Source organism: Rhineura floridana, chromosome 6 (assembly GCF_030035675.1).
Source record: "Rhineura floridana isolate rRhiFlo1 chromosome 6, rRhiFlo1.hap2, whole genome shotgun sequence".
In the NCBI taxonomy this organism is placed as follows: domain Eukaryota; kingdom Metazoa; phylum Chordata; class Lepidosauria; order Squamata; family Rhineuridae; genus Rhineura; species Rhineura floridana.
In genome coordinates, this window is record NC_084485.1 from 148,675,276 (window position 1) to 148,695,328 (window position 20,053).

General features: G+C 41.6%; 1 protein-coding gene across 1 annotated transcript in view; it reads right to left on the reverse strand.

Moving 5' to 3' along the window:
* C6H1orf21 (chromosome 6 C1orf21 homolog) overlaps nucleotides 1-19,812 on the reverse strand; it is a 217,946-nt gene extending 198,134 nt beyond the window's left edge. Inside the window, exon 1 of the mRNA XM_061634049.1 lies at nucleotides 19,210-19,812. The gene's annotated coding sequence lies outside the window, so the exon portion shown is untranslated. The remainder of the gene's footprint in view (nucleotides 1-19,209) is intronic.
* Between the last annotated feature and the right edge of the window lie 241 nt (nucleotides 19,813-20,053).

A 20,053-nucleotide genomic window follows, 5' to 3' on the forward strand; every position in this document is an offset into this window, starting at 1 on the left:
CACACCCAAATGTATTTATTTTTACTATCATAACTGCAAATGTCATGACACACTAGCAAAATGCCAAGCTTAGGTTCTTAAGTATGATAAAGAGATTGTGCCAAGCTCAAGGATACAGGTTTAGCAGGCAAGGGATAGACTTAATCAGTACAGTCGTAGGATGTGAAAAAAGGACACTCATCTTTTCTCCCTCCACTTCAAACTTTAGTTCAGTCAAAGTTTTATCTCCCCTCACTTTCATTGCTGCCTCCCCTATGCAGTTGTACTGTTTAACACTCATTGCCAATAAAGGGAGAATTTTTAAGTACTCCAAAGGAAGGAATTGTCAGCAACTTTAGCTGAATGGGCTGGCTAGGAAACAGTTAATTCAGTGACACAAGACACTCATAACTTAATTTTTTTAAAAAGGCTTTAAAAAATAGCAGCATATAGTTTACCTTACTTGACCAATTTATTAAACCTATTGGCAAACAACCAGGAGCGTTGCTGTTGGTAACCCTGGCAGGAGAACTGAGGAAGCCTTGATAGACACTAATTGCTAACAAGAACTTCCTTGGGGTGAAAGTAATGCTTTCGCCAAGTTTCCCCAACCCCAGCACCACCAGCCTAAGAAACATTTCGTTGGAGATGCAAACCCTATGGCATAGCCACAACAGCCACAAAAGCGCTTTCTCCAAACTGCTGCACTATTTTTTTTAATGGGGGAAGGGGTAAGAATTCCTCCCAAGATCACTAGCTCCATTCACAGAGAGAGAATGGATACAGGGTGCCAATTTTCATCAAGGCTATATTTGCAGTGTGCCGATTCGCATTGATACTGATTCTGTCATGCAGCCTTTGGTTCAGCTGGCACTAACCCCCCCCCCCCACACACAAAACTATCTGCAGGCTCATACCTTGGTCTGAACAACTTAGCATTTGATGAGTACAACTTTCTTCAGGCAACTCCGGGGGGGGGGGAGAAGAGTTGGAGAATTTGAGGAGGGAAACCAACAAAGTAAAGGAATAGAGAAACCACAAGGGAAGAAACAGCACCCAAGAGCAAAGCAATGGGGCTTATTTCTTACTAAGCACACTTTCTAGGAACTCAGTGGGACTAACTTGCAAATCAACATGCTTAGGATAGTGTTGTAAGAGATCTACTGAACTGTAACAGAAGAGAATTCATTAAAAGGAAATAATCAGGAGCTAGTACAGTGCTTTTAATCCCTTATACACATTTTACAGATTGGCTAACTGAGGCACACAACCATTGGGATCTACAGCTGAGCTAGAAAAAAAATGGAATGCCCTTTCCTCTGCCATACTCTACATGAAACAACAAACATCAGTCACGTCAGATGTCTTAAAAGACATTTTTGTCTAAGCTTCCCGAGCCATAAGACTAAATCCTGTTTTTTATTTTTACACACTTTACTACTGTTTTATTTGTTTAATGTTGTATTTTTGTTTTAATTATATTGTTTACTGGTTTTTAAAACATTAAGCGGTCTATACGTTTTAAATAAAAATTGAACAAATGCCACCCTAAACTATACACAATCCAGCAACTTTATTATCCAAACTGTTCTACTTGCTCCCACTGAGGGATGCTTCAGCCACTCTGAGATTATATTTTACTGCTAATTCAGTTCAGCAAAGAAGAAAATCCTCTGCTTAACAGAAAAAAGAAAACAGCAATAGAGGGGACAACTCCAATACAGTTGACATTTTGGTAGAAATCGTAGGACCCAAGAATTGTCGTGCTAGTTCATCATTCTGCACCCAGTGTTACCACCATGGCCAACCAGATGCCATCAAGATCCTCATGACCTGTGGCAAATATGATATCCAACTTTCATTGCTCATCTCCCAATCGAGTACATTCTATCTGAAAATGAAGATAGTGTTTCTAGATACATGACTGATAGCCACCAGACTTTGTATTTTTTCCATTTTTAAGTCTATTTAATGGTAGCAGCCACCATATAGAATCATAGAGTTGGAAGGGGCCTTGTAGGCCATCGAGTCCAACCCCCTGCTCACAGCAGGAAATCCACAGCTAGAGCATCTCCCGCAGATAGCTGTCCAGCCTCTGCTTGAAGACATCCAGTGAAGGGGATCCCACCACCTCCCTAGGCAGTCGGTTCTATCCTATGCCAGCCTTTCCCAACCAGTGTGCCTCCAGATGTTGTTGGACCACAACTCCCATCAGCCTCAGCCAGCATTGCCAATGGTCAGAAAAAATGGGAATTGTGGTCGAAAAACATCTGGAGGCACACTGGTTGGAAAGGCTGTCCTATGCAGATTTGTTCTGTGAGAGCTATTGTGACAATGTGGCTAAAGCTACAATCCTATGCACACTTACTTGGCAATCAATCCAACTGAAGACAGTGGGACTTCAGTCTGAGTACATATGCACAGAATTGCAGTGTAAGAGCTGTGAATCAAGAAACTTCTGGCACTACTCTGAGGCTGCTTTCACACATGGGGCTGACTACATTGGTTTAACGGATTAAAAAGGTAGCACTCCTGTCCCGAATTCTAAAATCCCTTTCACACTGCAGTACCTGTTGCGTTACGGAACAGCAACTTTTTCAGCCGATATACCGGCATTTTGCGCAACTGTCTTTCACACAGCTTGTTTTCGTCCCTCACCCATGCGCACTGTTCCCACTGTGTAGGAGGTCTAAGATCTTGTCCTGTCACCATGCAAGCCCTCTCCCTTTAGGATCTGACTTTTTAAGTTGTCAAAACAGGGTTGTGTGGGGGGAATGCTGCTGCTATCTGTGCCGATGCCGGAATACCGGTACAACGTTCATCAGGCAAAAAAAACAAAACCTGCGCTACTAAAGGGTGGGAACACACTGCATGCTGGGATGCCTGTCACATGAGCGGCTGCAGCTAGCAATAAACTCCTGCAATCTTCCGGGTTCCCATCCTTGCTAACAGATTATTTCTGGTATCATTTATCACAAAAATTTGCACTAAACTTCCACTACATTCCACTAGAATTCTGGAGCTAGCTTGTGCATCGTGTGAAAGATCAAATATAATGTGCAAATTACCAGGTAAGAAATCGTCAGAATAACTGAATAAAGTGCAGTGTGAAAGCAGCCTATGTTTTAGCACAAATGCACAAGTTTGCAGGCTCTGGGAGAGGAGATCACTGCTGCTTTGCTCCACCCCAGTCATTCTGCTGCTGTGCACTGTAAGCTTAGAGCATCATCCAAAACCAGGTTTGTGATTTAGCTCTCCTGGACAACACACAAGCCATGAACTATAGGGCAAACCTTGGTTACAGCTCACGGTTCGTCTGGAGTAGGGATGGAAAGATCTGTTAGTTTTTATTCCTTTTGTTTCTCATTTTTCTAGTCTTAAATTCAGTTCTTCATATTTCTGCAACAATTTTTGATTTATTTATTTTTAATTCTTTTGAATAGTCATGAAAATTCTTTAGCGTTTTAGTGAATAATAAACACATTTTTGTTTGCAGTTTTGACTAACGTACATGTTTTTGCAAGCATTTACTCCTAATATAATGCAGTTTTGTAGGTTATTTTCAGTAAATTTGTATGCACACTTTCTGCCCTTTATACATGCTAGTCATCTGCAGTAGAGAAAGAGGAAAAAATGAAACACACTCACACAGGTGTACATGTTCTTTACAGCATTTAAATTTTCACAAATTGTGGACATTTAATACAACAAGCTGCATCCTTCAGCAGCAAACCCATAGCACCCCTAGATCAGAAATTAACTCAATGGCTTACAGAGAGGTTTTCAGGGAGTCTTCTTCTACCTCCCCCACTCCCAAATTGCTAACCTTTCCATTTTTGCATAGAAATATGGTCATATAAGCCAGCACAGTGGGGCTTACATAAAACAAGGGTGCGGGGCAGTAGTTCCCAAAATGTGTGCTACAAGGGAGAAATGAACATTAACTCATGTGCCAGCATCCCCCAAAGTACTCACCCACAGAAGAAGCGGCCCACTATCAGGAGTAATCTCCAAATCAGTAAAACAAGGGGTAGGGGGGCTCCTCTGAGGGCAGGTAATTTTTACTGTGTCAGAGTAAAGCTAAGCAATCAAACTATGGCTTAGCATGAACACACAAGCTCCCAAAGAGTACCAGACCATTAGAGTGAAGTGCTCTTCCAATCTAAATTTCAGAAAAAAATAGTATGCATCAGTTGTCAGATATTTGGGGAAGTGAAGCACCATTGTAATGAGACATTTACCAACTCCTTGGAACCCATACATCATATTAAATAATAGAGGAAAACTTTGTCTTTACAGATCACCAAAGCATTTATACTTATTTTGTATTTGTTTTATTGTTGTAATTTTATTATTGATTTTATGCTATTCATTATCATTTTTTTCTTAATGTTGGTGGTATAGTAATTTTTGTAAAGGAAAAAGTATTATAGCATTTATGAATGCTGAAAGCACTTCTCACAGAGAACTATCATAAGGATTATTAAAAGAATGTAAAGTTAGTTCCAGCAGTATTAAGCCTAAACCACAAAGGAAGGGCTGAGAGAAAGCAGCTTTCCTAAAGAGTTTGTGCAAGAGGAGAGATCTGAACCAGGACCTTACAGCTCACAAACATATCCACTATGCAACACCAGCTTATCTCAACAGACATCAAAATTCATTTCTCCAGCATATTCTCATATTTATATTCCTGGAACTTATAATTGTAAACACTGGTAGCATTCATATCACTTTTTTTGCCTCTTTGCCAAACACTAGTCTGCTAAAGTAAAAACGGGCATAATCTGATTAAACAGATCACTGCCTATTGACGCACAAGCCTCAATAAACTAAAGTGCCTCTGCCTTGGCATATTATACTATGGAGAAGACAGTTCATGAGGGATAAGGGGAGCCTCTCTCTTATCAGTTACCACCAGAATAATCTGCAACTTTTTCTGATTCAACCAAAGTGGGTTTTATAGCCTCACTGCAGTTCACTCCCAAAATACCCCACCTTTAAAAGAAGAAGTGGTATATATCATTCTCCCTAGCTTCAGCCACATTTGGGATTCTACAAATATTTTAAGATAAGGATGGCCAATAGTTGCACTCTTGAACACCATTGAAGTCCTCAGGTTCTACAGCGAAAGTTGATGCTGCCAACAAGCAAGGCCTTCCAAATTATGGAGCAGATGAGTCCAAGCACAGCACATCAAACCCACAGAGAGATTTTACCGTTATTAAGGTAGTGGAAATATACTTGGCACTGACAATTATTTCAACACCAAGTAAAGTGTAGGCTATTACAGTATTTATTGATCAAGAGTACCTGCCCAGTGTTTGTAGCCCTTGAGAGTTTTAACATATTCATAGCTGATTTCATTGTTCGTGTTGGTTTACAGATTCGCTGAATTTTAGTTGATTTTATGCAAGTTACGTATTGTCCGTGGAATCTATTATGATGAATGGTATGCTATAATTATTCTTAATAAAAAAGCTCAAAACTTTTGAAAAAAGGTTTATTTTCTTTAGAAGTGAAATTGTAGGCAGAAATGTTAACACAAAGAATTTAGTAGGCCACCAGGGGCAGATAAAACTGTCCGTGAGCCAGCTGTGACCAATCAAGCCAACAGCTGGCTATCTCCAGGAAGGTAAGGGGAGATTTTAAGAGGTCATGAAACATCTGAATATTATGGTAAAATTTACACATAAATCTGTTACACTGAGTCTGCCATCAAATAAAATACTGAAACATGAATTGAAATTTTAGGCCCTTTAAATGTTCTGCCTTTCAAAAACATTTTCCTTGTTTTTTATGTGGATAATTCTATTAGTATTTTATTGTTTTGTATTTTATGTGAAGGGCCCAGACAATGGGCAACCAATAAATGTCAAAATAAATAATTATGACGTTAACTTTATCTTTAAAATCCTTTAACAAGTTAGTTAACTTTTTTTTAAAAAAACCTTCAATGATTACAGCCTTTTACCAATGTTATGCAAGTTTTCTATAAATATGAATGATTCACTGAATACTGACTCCATAGCAACTAAAGTTTTAAAAAATGAAATTGGCACAAAAATAAAGTAACAGCAACTGTGTTTTTTCTCAAGGCAAATGTAAAGGCAGTTGTAAAGGTAAGCTGCCACCTATCTTGGATACAGGGAATGCTTGACTATGATCAAGCAATAGGTTTGTTATGTGCCTTCAAGTCCATTATGATTTATGGCGGCCCTATGAATCCAATAGCATCTGTCGTGGACTACCCTGTTCAGATCTACTAAGTTCAGGTCTGTGGCTTCCTTTATGGAATCAATCCATCTCGTTTGGCCTTCTTTTTCTACTCCCTTCTGTTTTTCCCAGCATTATGGTCTTTTCTAGTGAATCATGTCTTCTCATTATGTGTCCAAAGTATGATAACCTCAGTTTCATCATTTTAGCTTCTAGTGACAGTTCTGGTTTAACTTGTTCTAACACTCAGTTATTTGTCTTTTTCACAGTCCATGGTATCCGCAAAGCTCTCCTCCAACACCACATTTCAAATGCGTTGATTTTTCTCTTATCCACCTTTTTTACTGTCCAACTTTCACATCCATACATAGAGATCGGGAAAACCATGGTCTGAATGATCCTGACTTTGGTGTTCAGTAGTACATCTTTGCATTTGAGGACCTTTTCTAGTTCTCTCATAGCTGCCCTCCCCAATCCTAGCCTTCTTCTGATTTCTTCACTATTGTCTCCATTTTGGTTAATGACTGTGCCAAGGTATTGATAATCCTTGACAAGTTCAATGTCCTCATTGTCAACTTTAAAGTTACATAACTCTTCTGTTGTCATTACTTTAGTCTTCTTGACAGTTAGCTGTAGTCCTGCTTTTGTGCTTTCCTCTTTAACTTTCATCAGCATTTCTTTCAAATCATTACTGGTTTCTGCTACTAGTATAGTATCATCTGCATATATTAAATTATTGATATTTCTCCCTCCAATTTTCACACCTCCTTCATCTTGGTCCAATCCCGCTTTCCGTATGATATGTTCTGTGTACAGATTAAACAATTAGGGTGATAAAATACACCCCTGTCTCAAATCCTTTCTCCATATTCTGTCCTTACAGTAGCCTTTTGTCCAGAGTATAGGTTGTGCATCAGGACAATCAGATGCTGTGGCACCCCCATTTCTTTTAAAGCATTCCATAGCTTTTCATGAGCTACACAATCAAAGGCTTTGCTGTAATCTATAAAGCACAGGGTGATTTCCTTCTGAAATTCCTTGGTCCATTCCATTATCCAACGTATGTTTGCGATATGATCTCTGGTGCCTCTTCCCTTTCTAAACCCAGGTGCAATGTCTGGCATTTCTCACTCCATATATGGTAAGAGCCTTTGCTGTAGAATCTTGAGCATTACTTTACTTGCATGGGATATTAAGGCAATAGTTCGATAATTACTGCATTCTCTGGGATCCCCTTTCTTTGGAACTGAGCAGCTTTCACCCCGCATTCTAAAATTTCTGATTCTTCATCATACGGTTCCTCCGTGAATGAATCTGTCATCCTGGCTTCTCTTTTATAGAGTTCTTCAGTGTATTGCTTCCATCTTCTTTTTATTTCATCTCGGTCAGTCAGTGTGTTCCCCTGTTGATTATTCAACATCCCTAGTCATGGTTTAAATTTCCCTTTCATTTCTCTAATCTTTTGGAACAGGGCTCTTGTTCTTCCCTTTTTGTTGTCCTCTTCTATTTCTATACAGTAACTATTGTAATAGTTCTCTTTGTCCCTACGTACTAGTTGCTATATTGTTGCATTTAGGGTTCTGACTGTGTTTCTGTCGCCTTTTGCTTTCCTTCTCTCTTTAACCATTTGAAGAGTTTCTTCAGTCATCCATTGAGGTCTTTCTCTCTTTTTAACTAGAGGTATTGTCTTTTTGCATTCTTCCCTGATGATGTCTCTTGCTTTACTCCATAGTTCTTCTGGTTCTCTGTCAACTAAGTTTAAAGCCTCAAATCTGTTCCTTATTTGATCTTTATTCTTCTGGGATGTTATTTAAATTTTATTTTGGCATTATGATTGCTTTGTTCTTCTTCTTTAGCTTTACTCTGATCTTCGATACGACCAGTTCATGATCTGTACCACAGTCTGCTCCTGGTCTTGTTTTTGCAGAAAGTATGGAACTTCAACTTCTGTTACCAATTATATAATCAATTTGATTCCTATATTGACAATCTGGTGATGTCCATGTGTACAGTTGTCTTTTCGGTTGTTCAGAAAATGTGTTTGCAAGAAACAAATTATTGGCTTCACAGAATTCAGTAAATCTTTCTCCTGCCTTTCTGTCTCCTAAGCCCATTTTCCCACAATTCCTAGTTCTTCTCTGTTCCCTACTTTTGCATTCCAGTCCCCCATGATTATCAGCACATATTGTTTTGTGTGTGATCAATTTCCTCCTGTACTTCTGCGTAAAATCTCTCCAATCCTTCCTCTTCTGCATTTGCCGTTGGAACGTAGGCTTGGATGATGATTATGTTAATAGGTTTCCCGTTTAATCTCATTGATATCACTCTCTCAGACCTTGCATTGTAGCTCCTAATTGCTTTTGCTACATCACTTCTCACTATTAAAGCAACCCCGTTTCTTCTTGATTTCTCATTTCCTGCATAAAAGTTTGTAGTTGCCTGATTGAAAATGTCCCATTCCTGTCCATTTTAATTTACTCACACCAAGTATTGTAATGTTGATACGTTCCATTTCTTGCTTGACAATTTCTAACTTTCCCTGGTTCATGCTTCTCACATTCCATGTTCCTATTGTGTAAGTTGTACAACTCCAGACTCTCCTTTCGCATCTGTGTGCATCAGCCTCTGGGCTTCCTTTCGGCTTTGACCGAGCTGTGTCAGTCACAGCATTACACGTACTTGTCCTTTGTTCTTCCCCAGTAGCTCAGTGAGTGCCTTCTGACCTGGGGGTCTCATCTTCCAGCACTATCTCGTATTGCATTTTAGATACTCTGTTCATAGGGTTTTCGTGGTAAGAGGTATTCAGAGGTGGTTTACCACTGCCTTCCTCTGAGTTTGGATGCATCTAAGTCTGGTGTCTCAGCTTTCACCATTCCGCCTTGGGTGCCCCTGCTAGGAGTCTAGCCTTTTGGTCTAGACTCCTGATGGCTTTACTCTCAGCTTCTTCAACACTTTCAAACCCCCTCACCATGTTAAGGTGTGCATCCTAAAGGGGGAAACAATAGGTAGTCCAATCATATATTTTCGGTTAATTGGTTGGTATGCCGACCCTTTTGTATGAATAGAATTCCATGGCATATTGTAAGATGCACAGTCCATTCACAGTGAGTTCTGGCCAAAATGATTGGGCCTTATTGCCTTGTATGCGCTAAGAGTACACCCCAGAACACGCCTAGTACCCCTCATGTCACTGAGTATTACAAGAAGAGTTGGTAATGTCAGATGAGCTATCTTTCAGCCTGTATGCTATTTTTCACCTTCCCAATTAGGATAGCCTGATAAAGATCTAAAGAATCCCAAGGTTCTCCCAGAACGCAGTATGAGAACCACTGTTCAGTAGGGAACAAATTTACAGCCTTAATTACATACAATTTACTGTTGTTACAGGATGTTCATATTTAAAGGTAGAATGATAATTTGTAACAGTCTTTTGAGCATATAAAATCTTCTAGATTTACAAAGGTAAACATTATTTCCATCAACAAGAAAGAAATACATATTCTGTGTCAACCATCACGACAATCTGTCCATTAGTCTCACATCAGTCTTCACTGTGTCACAGCGATGGTGTTCAACAGTTTGTGCTGGGTCAGTGTGACAGATTCACTCTAACCTACTTCATCAGAGGCTGCAGTAACAATGGCATGACTCACACATCATGCTAAGATTTTGACTTAATGTGAACACATGGGCTCCCAGAAAAAAAACGTGTAGCTGCCCCTCCCCAGTCCTTTTTACTGCTGGGCTAAATCAAGATTTGGCTTAGCATGACATTCAAACCTGGCCTCTCCAAACTAAGAAATAGCCTGGTTTGACTTAATGTGATGTATGAACTAGGCCTCTTCTCCAGAGCTACAAAACAATTTTGTTTCAAGGGCCCTTTCTGAGTACATTTTCTGCAAAATGAGTTTGATTAAAATATAAGTCAGAAACAGGAGGCCATGAAAAATGTTTTCTTCCGCTACATTAACTGATCTACTTGTTAGGCCCCTAGGCACATTTTCAACACAAACTGAGGAGTTTTTTTTCTCTTGAAAATACAACAGAACTATGCAAGGGAGAAAGAAAGAAATCTATTTACCTTTGGTGAAAAAAAATGTTTTAGACTGCAACCTAGAAATGGTTAGAAAAAAATCAAGATTTCCCCTTACCCCAAAACTGATCCACTGATTCCAGCATTGAAACCATGTGCTGGTAGCAAATATTGCCATCAAAGGCAAAATTGCCATCAAATGTTACATTTACAACAATTTCCTACCAATGCAAGATTTATCAAATTATATGGGAAAGGGGCTGAGAAGGTATCTCAGCTGCAGCCTTGTACAACATAGCTCTGTCTGCTTATCTGGTGGTCAGCTTCTGCAAGTTGAAACATCCATTATGCCTCAGCAACAGGGCTGTGTATCACGTGCCACATATTATTATGATTACTACCTTAAATAGAAATACACACGGAAATCTCATTGCTCAACCAATCACCATACAGATTTTAAGGTTCCAAGGCACAGAAGATACCTCCAAGGGCAGATTAGCTACACTGCCCAACGCATCAGAATATTTCAGTGCTATCACATATTGTGCACTATGCCTAGGAAGTTGATGGGAAAGGGTCTACTGGAGCAGTGGAATTTCCTGGTAGAATAATGCATGTTTCTTTCCCAAGTTATTTCATTTTTCCTTACACTGGGCTCATCTCTTTATGCTTTCCCTCTTCCACCTTTTCAGGCAAAGGAAGTCAACCATCAATCTGGCACTTAAAGTGCTTATCACCATACAATAGCATCCAGACACATAAGTGAAGTGGCTTTCCCCTTTCCCCTACTGTAATTATAAATGGATGGCCCAGTATAACACAATTCCATCTTCCCCCAGTTTCAAAATATATCCCAACACTCACTTTAGTCACATAACAGGACTGACCGGAAATTTGGCAGCAGGCCTGTATCTCAGAAGCAGCATATGAAGGTGTAATTTTGCAATGGAGAAGAAATGAATGGAAGGGAGGGAAGAAAGGTGCTTAAACCTTCCCTCACCTACTGCTTTCCCCCACCCCCTGCAACCTTCTCCCTACCTCACTTTTTCCCACAACACACACACACAGAACTACGCTGAGGAGAGTGCCTTGCAGCAGGAAGTGACAAGCAGGAAAAGATTTAAGTACCTCCCTCCATCCGCTCCACCCCTTCTCCACTGCAAATAACAAATCTCCCTTCACTGATTTGTAGATGTTCAGTGCCAGTCTAGGTTCCAAAACCAGGTCTTCTGGCAAGCCCCTAAGGACACATACACATCTGTGGTTGTGCTGGCTTCAGTCCATCTCCACCTCCGTTTTCTGAACCCGGGAACAAACAATACTAGTCAAACTCCATCCTCTTTTACACCAAAATCTCAGACGTTGCTGCTCCAGCACGCTTCACCTTGAAGACAGCTTCACACAGACTTCAAAACCGATTGGCCATCAACCCCATTGCCACTCCAGGTGTGAAATGAAAACACTTTGCTGTAGGCTCAGGCAAACACAGCGATTGGCCCAATGCTTTGTGGTCCTAATCAGTGGTGGGGAAGGGAGATGTGTCCAGCTGTGGGCAAATACATGTGAAACCACAGCCAGACAAAACAGTCTTGCTGCTTTTGAAGCAACTAGCGTGCACATAGCCTAAACTCTGGCCTAATCCATAAAAGAGATCATACACTTCCAATATTAAAAGTGACATCTACTATAGAATTTTTTTTACTTCCAAACTTGTGATGTTTCCAAGATATTTTCTGTAGAATATTTCAAAAAGCAGATGTACATGAAGAGCCCGTTTCAATTAATAAAATACCCCAAAAAACTACCAGAAAAACAAACCTCATCTGTATAATGGCATTGCCAAAGATCAAGCTAGACAAATCACTGAAGGAGCCTTCTTCTGAGGAACAGCAATAAGCTGGAAAATGAAATTACTCTTCCTGAGCTTCTAGTTCCTTCTTGTACAGAAATTATATTTATTTTCCTGAACATAAATTTTCCTGAACATTATTTGGCTCCCAGTTATGACACATAACTAAAGATCAACAGATTCCAATTATTAAATGGTTTGTACATGTCTCCCAAGATCCAGTTGTACAATGCAATTCTTTTTGCTACAGGGCATGGTTTAAGAGCAGAGGTGTAGTCAACATTTGTAGTATGTTGTTGCACATCAGGATCCATTACTACTTTCACAAAATTCCCTGGAAAAGGCTAACATACACCAGGTTAAATGGAAATATTTGCCAATGAAAATGGAAATGCAGTGAAATCCATAATAGTTCTAGCAGAACAATTTGAACCTTAATTAGAAGCTCAAATTTTAAGAATCGTACAGTTGGCTGCGGTAAAAAGTTCTCTCAACAACTGAGTTCCTGGTGCTTTGTATAAAGCTTCTTAATCCTGTTCCCAACCACAAGGTGTTGCACTAAGCATTCTAAAGGGGGGAGGCGCTGCTTGAGCAGAAATGACCATTATAATTACTTAAATCACTCAAGCAGAAATTTATGTAAATCCTGAACAGTTTTGGTTACAAGGGGGAGGAGAGAGAGGGAGGGGGAACAGCTGCATTTTGTCTTGTACCTGCATATTTGTAATTAATTAATTCTTTAGTTAATTAATTAATCTGTAATTAAAAACATCCATACACAATACTCATATCTAGGGATGGTTTGGTTGAATGCGAGCCTGCCTAATTTACACTTACTGAAACAATAAGAGAACCAAAATACAGCTACCTTTTGAAATTTGCACTTTTCCAAATTTTGTGCTCCAGTTCTCTAACCAAAAGGTGTGCATAAAAATGCATTTAGGAATGAAAATAAACAGAAATGCATTAGATTGTGGGAAGCTGCTTGCAAAAAATATGTATATTATGCAAAACTGCATACAAAAATGTGAATTAGGAGAAACACAAATGAAAACATCAGTGAGTTTTCAAAAGGGCTTTTTAAAAAAATATAACAAACCAATGCAAAGATGTGATGATCGTAAAAAAAGAGAAGCCATGATACATAGGGTTCACCCATCCATCCCTGCCCATATCTGAGTGCATCTTGAGTACTCAACTTCCAATTACATTTGGGGTGTCTTCCCCATCTCTGGTTTGCACAGAACACTAAATACAAAGTTACAAGAGTTGAAACATTTGCTCCTGCTTATTAAGTGTAATAATAAATAATAATAATAATAATAATTTTATTTATTGGTCGCCTATCTGTCCAGGTTAATGGACACTCTAGGCGACTTACAATAAAAAACAATACATCATATACAATATACAAAATAAAACACAGTCATAGTCAATTTAAAATCAGTTTCCAATTAAAACATCATAAAACTAACCCTCCCCAATCCCATAGCCCTGCCTGAATAGCCAGGTTTTTAAGGCTCGGTGAAAACCTGTCAGGGAGGGAGTATGTCGAAGATCAAGAGGAAGGGAGTTCCAGAGGGTGGGGGCCACAATCGAGAAAGCCCTCTCTCTGGTCCGCACCAGCCTAGCTATTTTAACCGGTGGGACCGAGAGAAGGGCTTGTGAGGCTGATCTTGTAGTGTAGTGGTTAAGGTGTTGGACTACAACCTGGGAGACCACAGTTCAAATCCCCACACAGCCATGAAGCACACTGGGTGACCCTGGGCCAGTCACTGCCTCTCAGCCTCATGAAAACTCTATTCATAGGGTCGCCATAAATCGGAATCGACTTGAAGGCAGTACATTTACACTTTTATTTAAAGAAACCAGACAAGGCATATCCCCGCAGCCCAGAGACCTGCCATTCAAGATTTCCATAGGGAAAGCAGTAAGCTACATCAGTAGTTCACCCCTATTTTATTTACTTGTTTTAACCAAAGGTCAACACAAATTGCCTCAGTAGAGGGTAGCCATTTGGATGCCTTGTATATCCAAACAACATGTCACTAAAATAAAATGCCATTATGTCAGCTGGCCTCCAGCACAAGGAATAGCATTATCTGTCAGCTCCTTATCTCCCAGGTATTTCATGGCTTTAGCAAATAAAGTTGTCCTGTAAGTTATGAAAACATCTATGCTGGCAAGAAGGTAACAGGTTTATTCAGCCTTTGTAAACTCCAGATTGTTAATGAGATTCAGATCCTTGGGTCTTTGTACAATGGACAATAAAGAAACTAGAGCAGCATATTTTCATCATAGCCACATATACAAAACCACTCATTATATGTAGAATGTGTATCACTAACAGAGAGCAATATTCACCAACATTTAAAGTCCTATTCTTCAATTGTTTCAAGATTAAAATGTGAAAAAGCTGTATATTTTTGAGATTTTTTCTATACTTTCATACTTCAATAGTAATAGCATTGTTATCAACACAAGTCAAACTTTTTATGCTAAAGGGTAATAGGACATTTATAACAATAGATGTAAATGCGACAGATACAGATATTCCTCAGACATAATCAAATCACAGAGGGCGTAACTGGCCATTCCCTCATCCTCCCTAAATGGTAGCCTTACACTGACCTAACTTGAATTATCCATGGTGCCATGTGGTACAGCTACAGCATGGAACATAAGCAGGTTTTCTACAAACTAATGTAATCCCATCCACTTTCAACACCAACCTCTAATTACAATGCAATTGTATCACAAAGTTCTGTTGGCACAGCAACAAACAGGCCCACCATGGTGTTATTTTTATCAGTGGCCTCTACTCCTACATCTACAAACGTCATACTCTAAAACACAGAAGCAAATGTTGTCTTGACCCCTGGAAACCTTACTTGCTCCTCCAGCACCTGTACCACAATCCTAAACTAGAGCATAGGTTACTGTAACACAGGTGTTTTATGACATCACACTGCCAACTCCACCCTAACTCATCTGCTGCTGCAGTTAAATCCTAGGACTGGGTGGTCAGACCTGCAAGCCATTGCCCCCTTCATGCACAGAAGCTGTTGTAACAACATTGCTCAGGTTGGAAACAGATTATATATAGAAATTTTTGAATGGCTGAAGAACTTTTTATATAGTTCTCAATTATCCTTACAACAAACTTTGTAAAGCAGGCCAGCTATTACTATTAAATCAAAATGTTTAAAAGAAAAGAAGGGAAGAAAAACTCCAGTATCTCTGGTGTGTCAGACTGTTGCTAAATAAAAGTGCTGGACCACAACATTTTGTAGCACCTGGAGTTTCTTCCCCACCCCCTTTTCCCCCCTTTTTTGCCTGGTAGTGGTGCGATACCTAGTTCTGCAGCCTCGTTTCTTGCTTCAGACATTGTAACGCAGTGTATTTTTGCACCTTCTCCAGTAGCAAGCAGAGTGTGATTGCTTGTGCACCTGAACCAACCTCCCCACCACCTTCTCCCTACCAGTAAGTGGCAGTGACACACTTGCTGGGAAGCTACCACTGCAGCTCCGCCCCATTGGGCAAGCTGCTATTGAGATTACCTGCACTCACATACACCCCCCCCAAAAAAACCCCCAGGTGTAGTGGTCAAGGTAGGAAAAAGGAATTGACATAAAGGCCTAAGAGAAGAAAATGAGATTGAGGTTTCAGAAGGAAATGACAGAGAGAAGATATGCACAAGACCAGCAACTGAAGAGGTGAGGAAGGCTGATGATCACTTTTAGATTTTGAAATAATCACCCACATTTTGGGCTGCAGGCCTCCCCACAACCACCAACCTTCTCTTTTCATATATGATGCTCAGTTTTCAGCAGGCCCAGTCTTCTCAGATCCGCTAGGCAACAGAAAGAGAGCTTTGCAGAACAAAAGCAAAGTTTTAGAGCATCAGTGCTGATGTTGCAGAGTACTGTATGTTGCAAGATGGCACAGCACACAGATGCTGTCCAGCACCGAACCCCAGAGTCTGTTGCAAGAACCAAAGTAAAAAGGAACAGCTTTCCGCCACCAAACATTATTGCACAATAAAACACACACCCTGCTGTGCTTTGCTGCCACTACAACATAGGCTATTAAGCCAGGAGTATAACATGGATTTTCAAAATAAATAATTGCATGGAGAAAAACAGAAGTCATAATCTTTATGTCACGTTGCCCAGCAGCCTGTTATTCAGACACTTGGCAACATACCTGTAAATTACAACTTCTAACAATACTAGTGCTTACATCTTCCTTCCTGCCAACCACACAATGCAAGTACAATCTCTGACAGCTCACCCATGTCTTTAACCTTTGCAGAAAACTAATCACAATAATTAGCACACACCTCCCAAGGTACACACCCTCAGAATGCACAGACCAAGGAAAAAAGTGTCAACTTTACATTACTATTAAATGTATGTTGCCATTAAATATTTTTAAAAGATAAAAGCAACACCACATGCGAGTCCTGACGTAAGAGACAAGTATAAGGCAAGGATTATGTATGCGCAGAGCCGCCCCTAGGCACCAGGAAGCGGGGCAGTTTGGCGATCTGCTCACCATCCGGCTCCTCCCTTCCTGCCTGCTCGCCTTCGCCATGCCAGGCAGGGCGCAGTGCTCACTCGCTCTCTTTCTCTCTGCCCAGGACAGGGGCTCGCTCGCCTGCCCACCCGCCTGCCATGCCGAAGCCGCCGCCGCCATTGCTGCTCCTGCTGCAGTCAGCAAGTGGTAGCCGCCCTGCGGACAGCGAGCTGAGACGGCAGTTCCAGAACTGGTGCCTGCGCACCTACGGCGACTCAGCCAAGACCAAGACGGTGACCCGGAGCAAATGTGGGGGCCCCCCAACTATGCTTTTGCCCTGGGCCCTGCACATGCTAAGGGAGGGCCTGTGTATGTGTATGGCAAGGGGTGTGGGTGGGTCTGGATTACCTCTCCACACTGTCTGTGTTATGTGCAGGTTCTCTCTCTATATATATATCCTTCAATTAATGGTTAGATCTCCCTTTTTATACAGAAAGAGACATCTGGCCACTCACCCCATTACTAAAATCTGTGGTGTAATATTTTTCATACTGAAGTATTATTATACCCTTGCAGCACTTCAAAGAAGTTACTTGTCTGGTTGCCTGTGATGTATAAGATTCTTCCTAGGCAACCAGGCAGAACAGTTTCACAAAAAATTGTGTGTATGTGTTTCATTTTAGGCCACAAATTATGGTAGTACACATGGGTTAGTCAAAATGGTTTTGGACTAGTAATGTTCAGTGTAGTCTTGCAAATGAGTCAACAGAAGGTGACTAAACATATGAAATGCTGTTTCCCACATCTGATCTTAAAGACAATATTATACCTACTTCACCCCTTTTGTCCTCCTGTCCAGCCTCAACAAGAGAAGATTACTGGGACAAAGAGTTATACCCATTTTCAAATAATTAAAAGGGTCCCAGAAAGAACAGAATGTGCCTCTCCACCAAAGACAGGACATGATGCTTTAAATTACAGAGAAATAGATTTAGGTAAAATAGGAGGAAAATTCACTGACTCTAAGAGTTGCTCCATACTGAGACAAGTGATCTAAGTGAGGTTGTACAATCTCGGGGGGGGGGGTTGTAAAAAAAAAAACCTAGCCAAACACATGATGATTATTCACATATAAGATTCCAGCCGCAGAAGTAGGAAAGGGGCAGAACAGGTGATCAATAACCTCCTTTCCAACTCTGTGTGCCGGTCCATACTTGCATGTGTACACTACTTGATTTCTCAAGATCTTCATGAGTCCTAACTGAATGTGAGGTGATGTATTTGAAGTAATGTCAGTCTCAGGCAATATAAAAACACCATCAGCAATCAGTCTGATCTGTAATCACTCCTTTACATTAACATCACTGGGGAATGAATGTGTGAAACCGCTCTACATTCTGTATGTCGGGCAAGAACAAACATAGGAGTGGTGTGTGGTGGCTTTACACTAGCCTCTGGAGGGGAGTCCACAGCAGCCTACGTCTCTGAAGACAACATTGGAAGGGGGGCAGAAGGAGAGGGAAGACACTGGACCTTGGATACAGTTGATCTTTTTAAAAAGCACCAAGATGCACACGTCAGTTCTTCATCCAATATCATAGACAGAAACAAAAATCCACTCTTCCTATCCTACAACCCACAAGGCATTAAAGGAACAGAATGTTTGTACCATTAATTTAAAAGATGGAGGGGAGATGTCTACATTACGACTTCTAACTGCACTAAATGCATTCTCTAAACAAACAGGAAGCCCTCCTCTGGCCTCTTTGGAAGGGAGAGTAAAAATTCATCATTGTAGTGGATATGCATCCAACATCACGTCAGGGCATCTACTGACATCTACAGTTAAGCCAGTGATGGTGTAAAGGCTGCCTGCCTTACAACTGCTGCATGTTGAAATGCATTTTCTACTATGTGCCAGCCAGCCAGTCCCGATGGGGAACCCCCCCCAGATAATTACTGTATTGTTTTAACAAAATCGGTCAAAACCAAAAGTACAGAAATTCCCCTCTATTTACTTCCTTGCAGAATAACCAGGGATTGAACAGAAGCACTTTGCAAACTGTAGAAAAAAACATTTCTTCCCTGCTCTGACAAGCCATCCAGCCTATGCTTACCTAGCAAGAGGCATTAATGATACCATATGGGGGCGGAACAGCATGAAAATACAAACGAAAAAGGTCAGTATTAAATGTGGAAATGCGAGGGGGGGGGGAGATAAAGAAAGAGGGAGCCAAATCCCAGAGGCCCTAATCACCTGCAACCAAACACATAAACAAACACACACACACCAAGAAGCAGCAAAGATGATCGCCCTGAAAACTTGGCTAAGGGAAGCTTGGGTGGGTTTGCACGTCTCCAGGCTCCTCTCGCAGCCTACACAGACGGCAGAGCAGCGAAACCAAAGCAAAGTCCAGGCCTCGTTAGGGTTGAAGGAGGCGTCAGCAGCAGCAAAAACACCCTCCACCCCTCTTGCATCTCCAGCATCAGCTGCTACTGCAGCAGCGGATCCCGATTCGTCCCCCACTCCCTCAGTCTAGCAGGCCTTTATTGCACGTATTTTATACACAAATTAGAAAGGGAAGGGCAGCGAAGCATCTCCAGGCTGCATACTCACCTTGAGAGTCCCACCGCGAGCCGGCCTGTCCCCCCCTGGCTCGATCGCGCGCTCTCCCTTCGAGCGTCCGCTGCGCTACAGCTCCGGGTTGGCGGCGGCGGCGCTTGCTTCGTTAGGAAAGCGCGTACAACAAGCTCCTGCTCGGGGGGGGGGGCGGTGGGAGAGGTCCTATCTGCCTGTCTGCGCGACTGAACGTGAGACTCAGGCGGGCGAGACAGAGGCGCAGTGCTGCCTGCTTAGCTCGCTGGATAGCTGGCAAGCAGGCAGGCGGCAACAGCCCAGGCAAGCGGGCGGGCGTTGGGCGGCCTCTCCAGGGAGTAAGAGGCGGGACAAAACCAATGAAGGGGCGGGACGTGCAGCGGCCCTGGAAAAGAGAAGAAAGGAGAACTCGACTCGGCCGGGAAAAATGAATGGAGAAAAACCAGAAAGACGTCGCAGAAGCAAGGCTCATTGGCTACAGCCCGCTTTTCCCTACGCGTGTTCTAATGATAATGTAAGGCTTCAGAAGCACAACTCCTCCCTGTGGAATAGATGTCCTTCTCCTCCTCAGCCATGGCAGAAACGCACGAAACTGGCTTTCGCGCCTGCTTCCGCGGAAGACCACGCCAAGACATCTCTACAACCCTCAGTCACATCGGGCAGGCATATCCAGCGGAATGAAGTGGTAGAGTCCTGAGGTGATAGAATGGACTGTGCCACTGCAGACACGGTAGTGTGTCTGGTGCTAAAATGCTAAAACTAAAAAAGCACACACATCATGAAAAGAGGGGGCTATGCTGCACCTCTCACCGACAAGGTGGTTTACTCCATGCGGCAGGATCCCACCCACCCTTAATGTTGGGGA